This window comes from Pinus tabuliformis, chromosome Q, assembly GCF_031772625.1.
Source record: "Pinus tabuliformis cultivar Carrire ecotype Pingquan chromosome Q, CPIR1, whole genome shotgun sequence".
NCBI classification, from domain to species: Eukaryota; Viridiplantae; Streptophyta; class Pinopsida; order Pinales; family Pinaceae; genus Pinus; species Pinus tabuliformis.
The window spans coordinates 706,642,067-706,658,302 of NC_142296.1; the positions used below are offsets into that span (position 1 = coordinate 706,642,067).

Sequence of the window (16,236 nt, forward strand, 5' to 3'; positions counted from 1 at the left end):
CTAAAACTTGCATGAAATCATAAAATAGGACCATGAATTGAAAAAGAAATGTCTTAGCTCCTACCTGGAAGTGTCGACAATTGAAATGATACACCAGATTGAGCGCAATCACCCGTAGAAGATCGAGGGATAACACTACTCATAAATCTCACTGTTGAAGGTAAATGTGAAATGGTAAATATGAATATTCATTTTGGATATTTATGGTTGTTTCTTCCATTATTATTCACATTTAATTTTTTACCTAGTTACAACCCATTTTTACTATGAAACGGGTATTTTTAATCCTTTTTGTGATGTTCTGAGCAGGTCGACAACTGTTTGATGAATATTGTCATGTTTTGAACAGATTATTTTGACCAAGGAGTACACTTTTATCACTTTTTCGGACTCCATAAACTTATGAAAAAGGAACCCCTTGGAGTCCTCTTTCATCTCTTTTCAGACTCCGAAAATATGAAAATATTACTAAGCACTTGTCATTCGAACTCGTTTTACTAAATGAAAATATGTTTACTCGGTATAAGTTTAACCCTTTTCTGGACTAAGATAGATTAACTACGAAAAAGGAATACCTTATCCGAACATGGCTAAGAGGTTCTCTTGGATATTATTTTCTACCTTTTCGGACCTAAGGGACTATCTACGAAAAGGAACATCTGGAGTTTTCTTTTCTGGCCCTTTTTCAAACTCTCTAAACATGAAAGATGCTAAGTTTTACCTTCTCTAGAATCATTAAAGCATCAAACAACGATGGACTCATCGTTCATGACGGTGCCAAACCACTCCTTCTTTGTGTTCATTAAATATTCTCAGAAGGATTCATCCAAGGGATGAACATACAGATTAAGCATATGTTATCCTCCTCAATCTTGTTAAAAAATAGAGGTATTGACTAGTATGGTTGGGGAAATCAGGAAAAAAGGGTACTCCAATTTGCTAATGGCAGTGAGTTGTGCTTGAACACAACACTCTTCCACTTCATCTTTGTGGTTCTTGGGTTGGGAAATATGCCTGTCTTTTGGTTTATCATATCGTTTTAAAGCCTCTGCTTTTGTTTTTGGGTCAATGTTGCCAACTCCATTCAGTGTCACTGTTGTGTTCAAAAGAAGTCATTCAGTTAATATCTACTACAATACTCTTAAGCCTTCATTCCATGTCTTCCTTTCCTGATCCAGTTCTGTATATTCATCATTTTGATCATTCTGTCTCAAATCATTGCACTTGTTTCATGTCGTTGATGGGGGATACATCAAGGCCCTCCTACGACGGGTCTCTTCCTATCGAAATCATCTCATTATCTAGGAAGTTGACTTAAAAACATCCCTTGGTACCTTGGTACTTACATACATCAATGGGATTTCAGGAGTAATACAAGATCATAATGTATGATGGCTATGATCATACAGAAATTTAGCCAGTCATGGTTCCACCATTAGTTATCCATGGACATGTCTTTTGATAGTTGTAAATGTAATGTTAGCTTATGTGTTGAGTATGCGTATGCCTCCCTCAGAAAAGGTATCATGATGTAAATGTATTGTAAAAGATGATGATCTTGCCAGTTATTCTTGATCCTGACTTGTCACAAGGTAAAGCACTTCAGTCATCAGCGATCATTCCTGAATTTACGCTTTACGGGGAATTCTGTTATAGGTCATTTTGTCACATCTGGTCAATAGGCCTTCAACTGGATCGATCAACATCCTTTGACCTCCTTTTGATCATCCTTGCACAAATCCCTAAGCATGACTCATTCTAATCCCAAAGTTTCTACCCGAGGACACCTTGTTTCAATCATTTTAAGCACCAATGCTCCTTAGTCTCCTACTGGACAATGTTGACTACCAAGTTTCTCCACTTTGGCCTATGTTGATCACCTATAGGTTGCTCCACTATGCACCTACATTGGTTCTAGAAATTCAAGAAAAAGAGAGAATCTTGAAGCCTCTTCTTCCAAAAGCTTCTAGGATCTGTTGTAATCATTTACCTCAGATAAAATTCTTGAATCCTATCCTATTCTACCTTGGAGCTTTCATCCCTTATCCCTTGAGCTCATCCTCCCATCAAGAGTGGATCTCAAGCCCTAACTAGTAAATGGATAAGAATTCATGAGCTACCTCCTTCACCTGTATATTTACTGCCATCCATAGACAAAGGGTTGAATTTTAGAGAGTGATTCTACCCTTATGTTGTTGATGTGAGAGATATATTTCCATGCATTAGGGTGATTATAGGTGCACATTGTGACAAGGAAAGGACAATTGGGAGGAGCTACTTTAAATTATCAACACCTATTTTTAGTTGTAACTCACTCCATTTCTATTAATGCAAAGAGTTCTTTGTTTTCCTATATATGATGTTATAGTTTCATATATTTCAATACCATGTTGATCTATTGAATAAAGTGATTAGATGATGCTACATAGATTATGTGGATCGTTGGTTTGTGTTATCTCACTGTGCAAGTTCTAATAATAATGATTGGAGCTAGGATTGGAGCATTCAAGCCAAATAAGTATCGAAGCATATGACTGATTCCAAGTAGGATTCATCTCGTTATCTATTTACTTTAAGGAAAACATTAGTGCCTTTGTCTTTCTGTTGTTTTAGGTTAGTCCACTAGGCCTAGGGAAGATACTTTTGTCTATAGTCGTAGATTCCGCATAATAGACTGAATATTGTAGGAAAAGTAGAGAAATGAGAAATACAAATTGCACAATAAATAAAGCAAAAATTAACCACCACGGGAACTGAAATAGAGATAACCCACAATGCATAAAATAAAAGGCACTAACATTTTGAAAAAGGTCTTTGTTAGAAACTACTATAAAGGGGGTTCATTAGTTACCACCCCCTTCCAAAAACCAATTAGTGTAAATAGTTTGCAAAAAAGAAGTCTTGGAAAATAAACAAATCATTTGATAATCTAAAACCCACCATATGTAGCATTCAAGGTCAGTGTATCTATTTTTCATCACTTGGTTTATTATTGAAATTCCCTTTGTTGACTTGATGTTTGGGACTCTTTTGTTGGACATAACTGTAGATTTATACGCCTAGGGGTAAAACTCAAATTTTATGGGTGAATGTTTGTAGGTGACTGTTTGTAGACTTTGGGCCATCTCTTGAGAATGGGAAGAAATTTGTAAAAGTAGTTATGTAACACAGATCATTTTGTTCCATATCAAGGATATTCCTTTCCTTTCCTTTCCTTGGTTGACTTCAATAAAGGTAATCAACTGTAATACATATCAATTCTTAACATGATGACTATTGTGAAAAACTCTTAAGTTTATCCCCTCTTTTGTGTTTCCTGAACGCATCCATTCCCTTTTGAGTTAAATTGGTTTGATCTTTACATTTCACATTATGGGGTTCCATTTTATCAACTTAGACATCCAAAATTATGACATGTATATTTCCATGTCCAGTATCATTTCCTTAAACAAAAGCACAAATTCAAAGGCCATTGGCACATCCCTTAACAAATTGGACCTGATATAGGCAATTCTTTAGAGGTTGGACAGGAAAACACCTTCTCAGAGATGTAGACACTCCTTTAAGAGGCATAAATATGAGGCCATCTAAACATGATCCTACATATCATTCTTGTATAGGGAATGTCTTGAACTCAGACACGTTATCTTTAAACAACATGTAGTTAAGAAAGATAGATACAATTTCCTACACGAGTTGGTTGGAAGAAACTAATATTTTTGGCAAGAATTTCTTGCAAATGACACCACTAATAGACACACAGTGAATATCTTTAGCACTATGAAAAGAAAATACCAAATACAAACAAGCATCTATTCAAAAAAAATTCAAGGTAAAAAGAGCAAGGGATGACTGAGGGGGAAATTATAAGGCACTCCATTAAATGTATGACTTTTGTTACCATGATTTTAGGATTTTTGGATGTTGAGGTATTTTAATGGGAAAATGTGGCTTAAATTAAAACATAAGTTGAAAATAAAAGTCATTTAAATGATGGCTTCCTTCCATTAGAGTTTAAGCACACATATGAGTATGGACATGTTATCCAAATGCCTTGTCTTTGAGGGAGTATCCCTTTTAAAAATGTTATTTCTTGTATGCTTGGTAAAATTGCTTTGTGTTTGTAATTTGTCTTTGCAAGTTTTATGGTTATGCTCTAATCCCCTGAGAAATTCATGATTGTCCCATGTATCAAGAAATTCCCTCCAGAGGTATTGTTGTCTTTAATGAATCAGAAATATTTGTTCTATATTGGGTCATCAACTGTAAGGCAACACGGGGGTCGGTTATTTATTTTATTCCATAGTAAGCAATCTTCCACCTTGTTGATAATGTCGTACCAATGATTGTGTTTTAGTCAAAAGTATTCAAAATATCCTTCAGAAAAGTGTTGGGAAATCATTTTCCAGTGCCTACATGAGCGTTGAAAAATCATTTTCCAATGCCTATAGGAGCGTTGGAAAATTATTTTCTAGCGCATACATGAAAGCTGCAAAATCATAAAACTAAGAAAGTTTGTGCGAATTGAGTTATTAAGAGTTTGAAAATGCTTTTTCATGAAATATTAAAGAGTGATAAGGTCATGTTTAATAAAATACACATTACAAACTTTGGATTAAACATATTCTAAAGTTTTAATTAGCATATAGAAGGCGTCAATTTTGAAAATAGGGGAAGCAACATCCTCACTCATGTCCGTACTCATGTGTACTTATGCTTACAAAAATGAGTAAGAGCTACAAATCCTTCAAAACTATGGAACTTGCAAGAAAATTATTGGCTTCATTGTTCAGATTGTAAAAATCAGGATGTAATAGAAGAATATCATATTGATCTAAAAAAAACAAAGCACCACACAGTGATTTTTGTAACCTTTAGATGGAAAAACGCTTAGAGAAGTTGAATATTATGAGAGTGAGCAATCAAACATGAATTCTAGTTCATTACAACTATATTCCAATATTGAGTATATGAACATATAAACGGCAAAAAGGAGAACAAGCACGTAGAAGGAGGACAGACAAAAACCAGTAACACGTGAATCTTTGAAACCTTTCAAACTTCTGCAGAGAGAAAACTATATTGATCTTGAAAATCCTACAATACACACAATGTTTTTCCTAGAGTTCTAAACCCTTTGGATTTATTTTTCATACATTATATATCAAAATATATGAAACTTTAAGATCCATAATATCTGGGAAAGAAACCATAAAATATTACAATATTTTTATGTTACAATTTACTAAACAAAGTCTATCCCTATTGACAGAACTATGTGTATTCCATGTCGAGCTCTTGAACTAGGAATCAAAATATATGAATGTTTTTTTACAAGTTGTCTCCAAATCATTTTTTTGGATTTCCAAACCTTTCTCTTTGGCATGTTATTTGTCTGTCGGGAAAATGACTTGCACAACATAACTAACTCTTGAGACACGTCACAAGTTTTCAATAAATGCATTTCAATATTATACTAGGGACAATGCTCCCATTATGAGAATTTGGAATCACATGAAAAATATTACAAGCTTGATAATTAGATTAGAGCTTCAATGGAAAAAAAATGATGAAAAAATTAAACATGTGACATCCATTATGTTGTGTTGACTATAATTTTGGAAACCAACCATTATAACTTGTTGACACCCCTTGTGCTTTAATTCATTAGGATATGGAGATAAATCTCCATCGTTGATTGCTAGTGATATTAAGAGAAAATTAAGAGGGAAGATATAGCAACTAACCTGGTAAATCACCAATTGGACAATTGTCAACCAACAAAGCATGCTCCAATGGAGGATGACCCATTGTATAAGCTCTTGCATATGTAAGATAACAATGCAATTTTCATCAAAGAAAATAATGGCATGTAAAGTAATACAAACATCATAATATTGAATACATGAATTAGGAATACCATCCAATGCACCTTGAGTGATGCGATAACTAGATCGATCGTGCATACATCTATGTGCTTGAATTGAAGGCACCTTTGCAAACATTCAAACGCTACATTAACAGCATCAATAAGATCCAGTACACACATTTAAGAGAAAATTAAGAGGGAATATATAGAAACAAACCTGGAAAATCACCAATTGGGCAGTTGTCAATTAACGAAGCATGCTCCAGTGGATTATGATCCATAGGAGAATCTCTTACATCTATAAGATAAGAATGCAATTTTCATCAAAGGAAATAATGAGATGTAAATTAATACACAAACCATAATATTGACTACATGAATTAGGAATCCCATTCAATGCACCTTGAATGATGTGATAAATAGATCGATGATGAATCCATCTATGTGCTTGAATTGAAGGCACACTGGTGGTGTGTCCCACCTTTGAAAACATTCAAAAACCACATTAACAACATCAATAACATCTAGTACACACATTTAAGAGAAAATTAAGAGGAAATATATAACAACAAACCTGGAAAATCACCAATTGGACAGTTTTCAACCAACGAAGCATGCTCCAGTGGAGGATGATCCATAGGAGAAGCTCTTGCATCTGTAAGATAACAATGCAATTTTCATCAAAGAAAATAATGGCATGTAAAGTAATACACACATCATAATATTGACTACATGAATTAGGAATCCCATCCAATGCACCTTGAATGATGTGATAACTAGATCGATGGTGCATCTGTCTATGTGCTTGAATTGAAGGCACACTGGTGGGATGTTGCACCTCTACAAACATTCAGACACTACATTAAAAACATCAATAACATCTATTACACACATTTAAGAGAAAATTAAGAGGAAAGATATAGCAACAAACTTGGAAAATCACCAATTAGAAAGTTGTCAACTAACGAAGCATTCTCCAATGGAGGATGATCCATAGGAGCGAACACACTAGTGGGATGTTGTGCCACTGCAAACATTTGAATACTACTTCATTAAGAAATGGTTATGTCTATATAAACTAATCTAAACATGTTGATTACGTCACTTAATGGAACTTACCCGGGATAATAGAGGATGCATTGTTGGAACAAGGATGACCTCGCTTGTTGAGAAGTTGAAATTGAAATGGTTCATAATTAGATGCAGGGACATTCAAATCAATTTCCATGTTTCCACTTTGTTTGCCTCGTTTGGTTTTTTTTAGGTCTGAGGAAACTCTTTTTCCTCTTCAAAGATGACTCATAAGCACCCAACCCAAGGGTGAAGTCATAGTCCATAATATGAAGTTCATTGGCACCATCCATCATTTTTTTAACCAAACCTATTAGTTGTTTTGTCTTGCTCAAAGTAGCAAGAGGGTTATTCCTCAATAGGTCTACGTAGCCAAACAACTCCCCTCCAGCCAACTGAAATTCTTCAGATTTCGGATCTACATTGTTATCAACCAAGATAGATGTGTCAACATTTGTATCGAGGTTTAGCTCCTCTTTAGCTATCTTAGGAGGGGCATTGAATGTATTGGGCTTGGTATCATGATCCAATAAATAATTTGAATTAATTGAAGGGGAATACAACCAACCTACCTTTATGGCATGCTTGCAACTGTTGCCATGAACAGACCATGGGCAATCACAAGTGAAAAAAAATTGTGCGATGTCAAGTAACAAGATATCGCATATCAAGTGTACTTTGACTCCTCACCCAATAAGCATGATATATGTTGTCATGAGGCTCCAATCACTATCTGGAGTTCTTCTAGCGTTTTCCATTGATGATTCAAGTTGCTTCTCTTTCTTGTGGTTGTTTAAATATCCTTCTTTTTTTCAAAATTTCCTTGAATCAGTAACATGGTTCAACATTTGTGAGGAGAGTATAAAATAGCCAATCCATCCTACGAGAACATTTCTTTCTATGATCAAATAGAAAGGTAGCCTTGAGATAACAGTGGTATGATTCCACATCATTATTTGTCTCCTGATTTGCATGAGGAAATCTCGATAGCCTTTTACCTACATCCCTAAATGTAAAAACTCAAATAGTAAATATATCTTATCTTTATGAAACAAAAAAAGTATAAACACAAGAAAAAGTATGTGAACTTACCAAACTTATCACCAACAACCCAATTCTTGTGGAAATAGTCTAAAAACTTCACCTTGGTTGCAAATTTGGTGAAAAATCCATTTATTGCATTAGTCACTTCATCGTTCGAATAATTTTCCATGATATGGCCTAGTTCATTGAACATCTCTTTTCCTTTTTCTGGACTACTAGCTAACTGGTTAACATTTTTGAGCCATGTCGTCCTTACATGCCAAACACATAATATTGCTTCACACCTGGTGATGCTCTTGCCATATTTACACTACAACAAAACCAGCGATTTGCGGCAGATTTAGCGCCAGATTTTAGTGCATTTTTTTTGTAATTGTGATGAGCAACCTGGCGCTAAATCTGGCTCTATTGTACAATTTTTAAAGCGTCCTTTTTTGCACCTGATTTTGCATCCTTTTTCACGCTAGATTTTGCATCATTTTTTACACCAAACTATGCATCATTTTTTGCGTCAAATTTTGAACCAAGATTTGCATCTTATTTTATGACAGGTTTTGCTTCTAGTTTTGTGTCATTTTTTGCATCTATTTTTCATTCTCTTTTGCTTCCTAGTTTGTGTCATTCTTTGCTTCCATTTTGCACCATCATTTGCATCAATTTTACACTGTATTTTGAATCCAATTTAACGTCTTTTTATGCATCCATTTTGTGTCAGTTTTTGCATCTAGTCTTACGCCAGGTTTTGTATCTAGTCTTACACTAGTTTTTGCTTCTATTTTTGCACCACCTTTGGTGCCTATCTTTGCACCATGTGTTGAATTTGATTTAGCACCAAATTTTGCATCCATTTTTGTGCCCATTTTTGCATCTTTTTTTGGACCATTTTTTACATCCACATTTACGTTTGATTTGTCTCCATTTTCCCATCTCATTTTGCACCATATTTTGCGTCATTTGTTTCATCCAATTTTGCATCATTTTTAACACCATCTCTTGCATCTAATGTTACATCATTTTGAGCATCCAAATTTGCATTTATATTTGCATCTTATGTTGAGTCATGTGTTGTGTCCACCTTTGCATCTTATTTTGTGTCTAATGGTACATTCAATTTAGAGCCATTTTTTACGTCTACTTTTGTATTTTTTTTTGCAACAAGTTTTGCATCCAATTTTAAGCTATTTTATGCCCCTTTTTGCACCATTTTTTAGTGTCTACTTGTGTCCAATGTTGCACCATTATTTACACCGACTTTTTCATCCAATTTTGCATTTTTTTGGTGTCTAGTTTTACATTGTTTTCACCATCCAAATTTGCATCTTTTTTTGCCTCATTTTGTGTCCACATTTGCATATAATTTTGTGTCTGAGTTCGAGCCTAAATTTGCATGTGATTAGGAATCATTTTTTACATCCAATATGGCATCCTTGGTTTCACTTTTTTTCAGCCCCATTTTGCATCTTGTTTTATGTCTTTTCTTACATCTTTTTTTTTTCCTTTTTTGCACCCAAGTTTGCATCCCAAATTTACACCATTATTTGCATCATCATTTGGCATATTAATTTGTAACGTTTTTTGCTTCTTTTTAACGCTCAACTTTGCATCTTATTTTACATCTAGTTGTTGTCTTTTTTTGCATCTAATTTGGTGCCCATTTATGTGTCCTTGTTTTTGCCCAATTTGATATCCTTTTGTATGCCATGTTTTGTTCCCTTCTTTGTGTCAACTATTGCACAATTTTTCACTTCTAATTTAAAACACTTTGTATGTCAATTGTTTGCATTTTGTATTAATTCCTAGTTTAACATCAAATTTTACTTTCAATTTTGCTTCCATGGTTACATCCGCATTTGACTTCTTATATAGAGTATATTTTTCCTTACATATATGACCCCCTTTATAGATTCATAGTGAAATATATGATATTTTCTAAATATCATTAAAGCAGATATCACAATTCAAAATCATTTGTAAAGAAATTTAAGAGAAATTGACAACATCCATCCAAAAAAATAACAATGTGTCATTAACAATTTTCAAAACATGTATAAAATAGCAACATAATACTAATAAAATCAGTATTATTTTTAATCAAAACAAGTAAAATTCAAATATGATTAACAAATCAAAATATTTCATGAATATCGTTATTCTACGATAAATTAACAACATACATAAATCAAACTCATCGTATGATTACAAAATCAAAATGTCTCATTGATATAGGGTAAATTCACAACACCCATCTAAACATAACAATGCCATTCTACACAATAATTTCTTCATAAAAAACAATGCATGTGCATGCCTAGCTACCACCACCAAGATCATCCTCATGATCATCTTGACCATCCTCATTACTCTGATCCACATCATCACCAACATCACAACTATCATCATCATCTCCTCCTTCACCACCATCATCCTCATCCTCATCCTCATCATCTCCTGATATATGTTGAACATAATTTGGATCATCGTCTTGGCAATCATTACCTATAGCATTCTAACAAAAAAAATCAATATTACATGTTAGTATTAATTACATAACACAACGCATGTTTTTGTTATACAATGTTAACCATAAAATGAGGTAAGATATACTAGCATTTGCACCAGATGTTGCAAAGGAAACGCCGTAAGGCATAAATTGAAAAATACAAATACAACAAAAGAATACTTTGATAAAGAATAAAAATATATTGAATGCTCAAATCAATGCCCCATTAACTGGAAGAATTTAGTAGACATATCTCTCAACATTAGGATTATACACAATGATCAAGAAATTTTCCATATACAAACAACAACTTCCACAACAACCTTTTGTCACATCCACATTTTAAGAAATGCCTTGGAACGTGATCGGAATCTTCCATATTGCCTTTTTCATTATGCAGATAAATCTTCCATATTGCTATTTTCATCATGAATATTGTTAGTTCATTGTTGTAAAGTGTTAGTGTGTTAAATTCAATACTATAAGTTCGAAAAGTGAAAAACATTCCTCAATTAGCATAATATACATTTTTCTGTCACCGTGTATATTTCAGTCAAAGAGCACAAGTAACATATTAACATGTATTTTCCCTTCATTATTTTCATCATAGAGCCAAGAAATCTACGCCTTATCTATAAAGTAACAAAAACATTTTGAAATAAGTTTAATATTTCAAGCCAGTGTCTAACCTATAAAGTAACAAAAACTTTTTGAAATAAATTTAATATTTTAAGCAATTGACTAACCTACTTTAATAATTGAAAAATTCTCAAAGATGAATTATACTCCATAATAAGAGAGCCAACATTGGAGCCCATAATTTAACTAAAACCAAAAGAAACACAACCACTTGTTAAGAAGAAATTCAAGTAATAATAATAAAACAAAAATAATAAACATTAAAGTATAAAATGGTATTTCCAACACACAAGTATAAATATACATGCTCTATGTCCATTGTTAGATTAAATGGGTGTGGAGAAAATTAGTAGAGAACCCAAAACTGTATTTCTAATTAGGATGGGTGGAGAAATGCTTTAAATGCGGGTTGTTGTCATTCTAATGAAACCCTTTGCAAAGGGGATGTTAAGATTCTGAGAGAAAAGCTAGGCTTGGTAGAGAACACCTTCCTTGTTAAACATTCCCCTACTGTAACCAAAAGGAAAGGGCAAGAGAAACAATAATTAGGTTTTTGTTCACAAGTTGTACAAAACATATAGGTGCTATTGATGTTTGAGTGAATAATGGGAGAGATTATTTATGAAATTGTGATAAGGCGCACCTAGTTTTGTCAGAAAGAGGCATATTAATGACAAGTACATCACATTTAGGTAGCATTTCGTCAAGATTTGTCTCCAATGTTGCTCCAGTTTCCTTTTCCAATTCGGGTCCAATAGAAAGACGGTCATGGTAAAGAAGCTTACAATTGAAGGGCTGTACAAAGGAATGCAATTCAATTCAACATCATGTAATGTTTATTATTATTAGTTTGAAATTTTGAAACAAACAGCATGCATGCGTAAGACTTATGGAGCACTGATTTTTGAAAAGAAGTTTGCAACATCATGAAGTAGTACTAGATCCTAAGAATGAATACCTTCAAACGCTTAAGTAGTTCTTTGCCAATACGCCCTGCACCAATAGAACCAATAGTTTTCCCTTCTAGATCATATGACCTATAAGAAATTGCTGCCACTTTCCAATCACCCTCAACAATTTGCTTATATCCAGGCACAAAGTTTCGCATCAATATGAGAATGTGCATTAGCTCATCTTCTGCCACGGACACCACATTACTTTCGCTGATCTTCAACCAATGATGATACAAACAAATCAATGGAATTAAAAAATATATCCAATATAAATAAAATGCGTTGTTTTAAAAGTAACTCCTAAAGTGAGAAAAAATAAAGTTAAAAAAATATAACAATGACAATTGTGTAGTTTAAGTGTAACCAAAACAAAAATATATATATATATATATCAATGGAATAAACCTATCAAGTGTGGATCAAGCAGTTTGTGTTGGATTTAGCCCATAAAATGTCATTTTCAAATTTAACAATAGAATAAACCTATCTAGTGTGGATCAAGTAGTTTGTGTTGGATTTAACTCATGAAATGTCATGTTCAAATTTAATGGAGAGGGGTCAATTTAATGGAGAGGGGTTGAGAGTGGGAGCCACTTGTGAAGGGTAAAAATTATTCCGTAAGGCACTTAGTGAGACAGAGCCTTGCACAAACCTATTGACAACATCCTACAATTAGACAAATCATTCTTCCATCAACCATTGGAGCTGATCTCAACCTAAACACAGTTTAACTGATTATATATATATATAGATATATATATATATATAGATATATATATATATATATATATATATATATATATATATATATATATATATATATATATATATATATATATATATATATATATATATATATATATATAATGCACTGGAAATCTAAAAGTAGCATAAACATAGAGATACAATTGGAGAGTCTATACTGGTAATCTGGAAAGCTTGGTGCTAAGCAAAAGAGAGTGATGGGATGATGTCAATGTCCTCTAACCCTGATGAGGAGGGGCGGGGGGGGGGGGGGGGCAAGCTATTGGCTCATTGTTGGAATTGTCAAGCTCATGAAAGGATCCAATTGTATGATATACTATGTGAGGCACCCGAATGAGGATGCTCTGCTTTCTTATCTAATGAACTTTTGATAATATCATCTCCACTCTGCTGAATGTGGGGGCAAAAGTCAATTGCGAGATCAAGCATATTTTTGCAAGCATATTTTGGAAAACAATCATTACAGACGGATTAAACAAAGAAGAGCGCTTTGAGATCTTCCGCAAATCTTTCAGGAATGTAATAAGAGCAAAATAAAACCCATGGGTAAGTACAGCCAAAAGGATAATGAATCAATCTAGTCACAGTAAATATCAATATGATAATCCAGGTAAGATGTATTGTCACTTTTCCTGATTTCAGCCCTCTTAGCACCGGTAGGTTACCTATATCCTTGGGAGAGAGATAAGGTGGTTCCTGTAGAAAGGAGACAGCGGACAACAAAATATTCAATTTAATCAATTGGATTATGGTTCGAGCCCCATTTGAGAGTAGTGTGGCTTGGCAATAAGAGATCCAATGATATCTAACCAAGCCATGGAAGCCAAACTGTTGTTGAAATATTTGTCCGACAAAGTGGCCTGGTGGAAAGATGGACTTCGCCATAACTATTTCAAACAAAGTCGGTGATAAAAGGATCCCCTGTCTCGCCATTCTGCGAGTCCTTGGCCTGTTTCCTTTGGAAACACCTATCATGTATCCCACGCAATGGCAAGTGCATTAAGCTTGGGAAGACAGTATGGACCATCCACCTATTTCTCAAGATGTGTCTCTCTAAGACGTGAAACCCTGGATGCTGGATCAAGGTATAACAACCCTTTTCCTTGATGGCACCTTTAAAAGAAACCTGGAATGGCAGGGTGTTATAGACATTTTTGTGCCTTACAGCATGAAGCATGAAATGTCCATAATATAAGGGATCCAAAGTCCCTAAACATGTTGTTCCTACCCCTAGAGGAACAAGGTCAGCAAACCACAGCACTGAATATCAGTTCTCCACCTGAAAACACTCAAAAACAAGGCAATTCTGGATCATGTCAACTGCTCCACTGAGCATCTGCGCTGAATGTCAAGTGCTCCACTGTCTACCTGCGTTGAATGTCAACTGCAAAGAAGGCTACCTGCACTGGGCGAGTTGGGACATGTGGCACAGTCATTCCTCAAGGTGTCAATGCCCAGGAAGCTTCCAAAATGACACTTGGATCAGGGAATTCGACTGGTGATGAGCCTAAATTTTTCCAGCAACTCATCGACATAAGACATGTAGATGCCCCCTCATCAATAATTGTTCGATGAACAATTTTGTTGAGGGTTTTCACTTGAATAAGGAAAGCTAGTTGAGCTGGTAACTGAGGGTCATATCCTTTATGATCAAAGGCCACAAGATTGGAATCCATTGGGCCAATCCCACCTATTGCTGATAATAAAGCTTGCTCTTGGGAGGGGCAATTTTGTGGTACCTCAAGTGTCGACATAGCGGACGACGATTGAGCCAGGTCCTCTATTATATTATAATTCTGTGCTATTTTGGCACGAGGATTAAATGTCGATTTGTGTACTACTCCCTTTGGCGACTTTATCATTGGTTCATGAATGTTGGGTGGCACAACTTTGGTTAAAGTTGTTGTCGAACTTCTAGGTTGTTCATTAGCCTTGTTATTCGACAGCCGTGGATTCCCGTAATCTTTATTCCTTGTCAAAGCATCATTTTGCTGCTTCGAGACAGACAACATAAGCACTTGGGATCGGGAAGCATTTTGATTAGCAACCAGATTTTGACCTGGGTTGGGAAACGGATCCGTCAATACTGCTGGGGTTTTTGAACTCTTAAAGAGTTTCTTAACTTCAGCTATATGTGGACAATCTTTCGTCCAATTATCCTCATCGCATATATGACACCCTGCCGGGGGTTTCCTTTTTCTCCCTTTCTTTTTCTTCTTGCCCTCTGGTTGCTTCAGTTGTTTGCCCTTGTCGGTCGACATGGCATTTACTTCTGAGGCAAGAAGTTCTTCATTTGCATTTTGACAAGAAATTTTGTGTTTTCTAATCACGCCATCGCCGGCGTGAGAGTCATTGTTTGATTTAGGAGGAGGAGGAATTGAGAATTCTGGTCTAGGGGCGTCAGGTATTTTGTCGTAGAGCATGCCGGACTGAGTATAGACCAAGTCCATATATTGCGCACGAGCGATAACCTGCTCTTCCGTTACGACTGCCCCCTTTGCCACATCTTCCGTGATGGCAGGAAGTAATGACTTGATAAACCATTCAGCTAATAGCTGATCGGGAACGTACGTTTTTACCATCCTACGACGACATCGCCACTCATGTATATGATCAGATATGTGGGTGGCAGTCGTCTGTTTGAAGTTGGTAAGGAGTTCTGTTCCCGTTTCATACCTTATTGGTAATTGAAAATGGGTTAAAAAGGTTGTGGCTAAGGTACTGAAGTTGTCGAACGAAGCTCTAGGCAATTCAATGTACCACTTTGCCGCTGGACCCGTTAATGTCCTCTGAAAGAGGCGAAGTCTTATCGAATCATCATTCAGGGTGTTCGATGAACACCATAGATGGAATGTCATCACATGATTCGACGGTTCTTCACCCGGATTTCCATTAAATTTAGGAATATCTGACGGAAGTTTATGTGGAATCCCTGGCCACCAAGGGGCATAAGCAATCGGATCATTCGTCAGCCGGTTTAGATCTGGTAATTCTAGAGTTGCTACAAAGGGCAACTGTTGATTCAGGTTAGGCGGAGCATACCCAGGATAAGATGGGATCGCCTGAGCAATGGGTCTTTGCAAACCAGCATAATGCTGGCAACTTTGACAAGGTTGATGGGCATAACCATTATAGTATGGTTGCCCATTACTTACAAAGACTTGTTGCTCAGGTCCTTGATATGATTGCTGGAATGGCGGTTGTTGAGATTGAGCCAGCTCTGGTTGTTGGACCATTTGCTGTTGACCAATACTGGATGATTGACCAGGATGAGGAGTCACAGTACTTGTTTGAGCCTGAGTCGCTCCAGATAAGGAGGCACTACCCTAAGATTGTGATTGAGTCGTTGAGACAAGAGGTTGTTGTATTGCAACCTGAGAAACTTGGGGTTGACA

The 16,236-nt window shown here is 35.4% G+C and overlaps 1 pseudogene across 1 annotated transcript; it reads right to left on the bottom strand.

Moving 5' to 3' along the window:
- Positions 1 to 10,111: 10,111 nt before the first annotated feature.
- LOC149221502 (formate dehydrogenase, chloroplastic/mitochondrial pseudogene) lies at positions 10,112 to 12,231 on the bottom strand (annotated as a pseudogene). Its single transcript, XR_016249656.1, has 3 exons — positions 12,082 to 12,231; positions 11,767 to 11,918; positions 10,112 to 10,490 (listed from the first exon to the last, which is right to left on the bottom strand). The product of XR_016249656.1 is annotated as a formate dehydrogenase, chloroplastic/mitochondrial pseudogene (transcript).
- Between the last annotated feature and the right edge of the window lie 4,005 nt (positions 12,232 to 16,236).